This window comes from Magnolia sinica, chromosome 2 (genome assembly GCF_029962835.1).
Source record: "Magnolia sinica isolate HGM2019 chromosome 2, MsV1, whole genome shotgun sequence".
Lineage (NCBI taxonomy): Eukaryota > Viridiplantae > Streptophyta > Magnoliopsida > Magnoliales > Magnoliaceae > Magnolia > Magnolia sinica.
In genome coordinates, this window is record NC_080574.1 from 125,959,459 (window position 1) to 125,963,855 (window position 4,397).

The following is a 4,397-nucleotide window of genomic DNA, read 5'->3' on the forward strand; positions in this document are numbered from 1 at the left end:
AGGCTGTCATGACCCTGGTCTCGTAATCTATCTCTGCCCTCATCTCGGTGAGCCAATCCATACTGAGGATAACGTCGTAGTGCCATAGTGGGGCGACAATAAGGTCAACGAGCACTGTCCTACTACCCAAATCTACTGAGCAACCCTCACAAATCCGAGTGACATATGAAAAGGTCGCTATAGTGGTAGTGATTCTCACTCCCTTCGTAGGAGTAGTATCCAATGCTAGTCTCTTGACTGCTACGCATGAAATAATGGAGATAGTGGACCTAGTGTCCACCAATAAGAAAATTAAAGCACCTTACTACAAGAAAAATGGGCAAAGGCTATAGCCAAAAATCATAGCAAAAGCCCTTTTGCTACGGATATGATCCGTAGCACGTCCGTCGCTATTGGTGGGGTAGCTAAAGGTATAGCTACAGATTATATCTATAGCAATAGATACCAATAGCTACGGATTATATCCGTAGCAATACCTTTAGCTACCCCACCAATAGCGACAGACGAGCTATGGATCATATCCATAGTAAAAGGAATTTTATCTGTAGCAATAGATACCAATAGCACCAATAATATCCGTAGCAATGGACACCAATAGCTATGGACAAAAGCCGTAGCTATAGCTACAGATTATATTTGTAGCTATTTTTTTAAATTATAATAATACGACCTGTTTCTATTGCAAGAACCTGCTGTGATTGATAACTCATTTAAGCTTAATGCTGATAGAAATAGTACATAAAATGCAATCAGAAAAAAAATGATACATTTATTACAAATAGCAATCAAATCATACAATGCATCCTACATTCACATTTCTAAATAAACAATACTTTACTTTGCTCAACCTATCATGAGAATTACAACTAAGGCGTGCCCTCATTTGCAAGAAAAAAATATACTTCAACACAGTAAACACCCTCCATATGCATTCAATAATGCTCACGTTTTTACAGAATTTTCTTCATTCAGGTGGTCAATTTCAGCAAATGCAGAAGATAGAACTTCTTCTTTCCTTAAAACTGCAGATGTAACTTTTGTGGACTTTGACACAAGATCACTTTCAAGTTCTGAAACCCATCCCTTGAGAAAATGAATTTCATCCTCCATTGACTTCTTTAGTTTGTCAACCTGTATAAAACAGCATTTGTAGACACAATCAAACAAGCATGCCTTTGTACACATCTCAAAAGGAAGAAAGACAAAAAAAAAAACACTTATATATGAAGAAATCAAAAATATACCTACAAATCTTCTAAACTATGGCAAAATCCGACATGAGTAATGTGTTCAAACCTAAGATGGACTTTTAAACTCAAAACCTAGGTTTAGGTTAAGGTTATAGGTTTAGGTTTAGGTTTAGGTTTTAGGTTTAGGTTATAGGTTTAGGTTAGGTTTAAGTTATAGGTTATAGGTCATAGCTTTAAGGAATTGAGAATAAGTTAAGGTTTAGGTTTAGGAAATCGGGTTCGGGTTCGGGATCGGGTTTAGGTTTGGGTTTTCAAGTTTAGGTTTAGGTTAGGGATTGAGATTAGGATTAGGTGTAGGTTTAGGTTAGGGAGTTGAGATTAGGATTAGGTGTAGGTTTAGGTTTAGGGATTTGAGAATACATTTAGGTTTTAGGTTTACGTTTAGGTTTTAGGTTACAAGTTTAGGTTATAGGTTTAGGTTTAGGTTTTAGGTTTAGGTTTAGGTTTAGGTTAATTGGATTATAGGTTATAAGTTTATGTTATAGGTTATAGGTTAAGGATTAGGTTATAGGTTTTGGTTTAGGTTATAGGTTTTAGTTTAGGTTTAGGTTAAGGTTTAGGTTTAGGTTATAGGTTTAGGTTAAGGTTTAGGTTATAGGCTATAAGTTAAAGCTTTAGGGAATTGAGAATAGGTTAAGGTTTAGGTTTAGGAAATCGGGTTCGGGTTTGAGATCGGGTTTAGTTTGGGTTTTCAAGTTTAGATATAGGTTAAGGAGTTGAGATTAGGATTAGGTGTATGTTTAGGTTTAAGGATTTGAGAATACATTTAGGTTTTAGGTTTAGGGTTAGGTTTTAGGTTTAGGTTAAGGTTAGTTTAAGTTAGGTTTAGGTGTAGGTTATAGGTTATAGCTTTAGGGAATTGAGAATAGGTTAAGGTTTAGGTTTAGGAAATCAGGTTCGGGTTTGGGATCAGGTTCAGGTTTGAGTTTTCAAGTTTAGGTTAAGGAGTTGAGATTAGGATTAGGTGTAGATTTAGGTTTAGGGATTTGAGAATACATTTAGGTTTTACGTTTAGGTTTAGGTTATAGGTTATAGGTTTAGGTTTAGGTTTTAGGTTTAGGTTAAGGTTGAGTTATAGGTTATAAGTTTAGGTTATAAGTTTAGGCTATAGGTTATCGGTTATAGGTTAAGGTTTAGGTTATAGGCTTTGGTTTAGGTTTAGGTTTAGGTTTAGGTTAAGGTTATAGGTTTAGGTTTAGGTTATAGGTTATAGGTTATAGCTTTAGGGAATTGAGAATAGGTTAAGGTTTAGGTTTAGGTTATAAGTTATAGGTTATAGGTTATAGCTTTAGAGAATTGAGAATAGGTTAAGGTTTAGGTTTAGGAAATCGGGTTCGAGTTTAGGTTTGGGTTTTCAAGTTTAGGTTTAGGTTAAGTAGTTGAGATTAGGATTAAGTGTAGGTTTAGGTTTAGGGATTTAAGAATACATTTACATTTTAGGTTTAGGTTTAGGTTTTAGGTTTTGGTTTAGGTTTAGGTTTAGGTTATAGGTTTAGGTTATAGGTTTAGGTTAGGTTTAGGTTTAGGTTATAGGTTATAGGTTATAGCTTTAGGGAATAGGTTAAGGTTTAGGTTTAGGAAATCGGGTTTGGGTTCGAGATCGGGTTTAGGTTATAGGTTTAGGTTTAGGTTATATGCTATACGTTTAGGTTACAGGTTTAGGTTTAGGTTTAGGTTAAGTTATAGGTTATAGGCTTAGGTTTAGGTTATAGGTTATATGTTATAGGTTAAAGTTTAGATTATAAGTTAAGGTTTAGGTTTAGGTTATAGGTTTAGGGTGTGGTCCCTGCAAAGACAGATATAAATACGGCCTGTCCAAATGGTCAGGCCCCTCCAATGTTGTCTGTAAGAAATGGACAACTTCATCATGGTTATAACAGCGGTTCCCACCTTCCAGGGACCCCCATTCAACATCTAGATAGTTCCGACGCACATCCGGATCTGCTTCATCAATTTCAAGATAATATATAAACATGGGCCTGTCCAAATGGGCAGGCCACCCATATTGTTGTCCATAGGAAATGGACAGCTTCATCATGGTCATAACAGCGGTTCCCACCTTCCAGGGACTCCCGCTCAACATCCGGATAGCTCCGACGTACATCCGAATCTACTTCATCAATTTCGAGATAATATATAAACATGGGCCTGTCCAAATGGCCAAGCCACTTCATCAATGAATCGTATAGTATGAAGGAAAGAAGACTCACCAATTTAGCAAGCAAGGAGAGAAAGTGTGAGTGCTTGGAATGTCGCCCTTTCTTTGAATAATGAATGCATATTCCACAATGCAATCTGAGAATGAGTAAGTTTTTTAGTTTCTCCAACAATGCATATGGGCACAGATTTACAAATAAATAAAATTTAAATCTACCTTCTAAATTGTACTTACCGATAGTTGGAATTGTAGTAACAATCTCCCCCAGCTTGAGCTTGAGCCTGTTTTCTATTACAATTAGTGAAATCAATACGAACTTACAACAATAGGTACCAGGTCTTTGGTCTAGGAGTGATCCATAATAAAAGGTACCATTTGCCATAAACTAAAACCATATATTATCCATACCTTAATTGGACTCACTACAAGGGTAATCTTTCAATGATGGCCCACTACTTTTGATAATCACTACAGGGGTAAGAAAATTACAAATAGTAAGACTCATGAGATGACATATGTACAAATAGTGACAAGACTAGCTGGTAATGACAGGAGGATAAGACATCAAATTATTTATGAAGAACAGGAAAAAACAAAGATAAAATAAAAGTCAGCACGGTGAAATCTTAATTGGACTCACTACAAGGGTAATCTTTGCATTGCTTCATCATGTGAGCATCATATAGATGAGGCAATTTTGAGATGGGGCCTATGTTTTGGATATCCCAGTTAGCAGAGATAAGAAGCATTTGCCTACAACTGAAAACATCTGAATTTAAGAACTATTTGCCAACAAGCTAACTGTTATAAAAGAATTCAAAGAAGAAGGTACAACAGTGAAAATCACAAAACAGGGAACAAGGAACAGAAAAATGAGAAATCTTGATATGGAAGCAAGATATTCAAACATTTCATAGTAAATGTTGGAAGGGCTGAAATACAATGTCGTTTAATGTTCACTCCCCAAGTATAGGGTTGTGATGTAGTAA

The 4,397-nt window shown here is 35.9% G+C and overlaps 1 long non-coding RNA gene across 1 annotated transcript; it reads right to left on the reverse strand.

The window, feature by feature from the left end:
* Positions 1-744: 744 nt before the first annotated feature.
* LOC131230455 (uncharacterized) lies at positions 745-3,919 on the reverse strand. Its single transcript, XR_009164034.1, has 3 exons — positions 3,832-3,919; positions 3,461-3,545; positions 745-1,131 (listed from the first exon to the last, which is right to left on the reverse strand). It is a non-coding gene; the product is annotated as an uncharacterized LOC131230455 (long non-coding RNA).
* Positions 3,920-4,397: the final 478 nt, after the last annotated feature.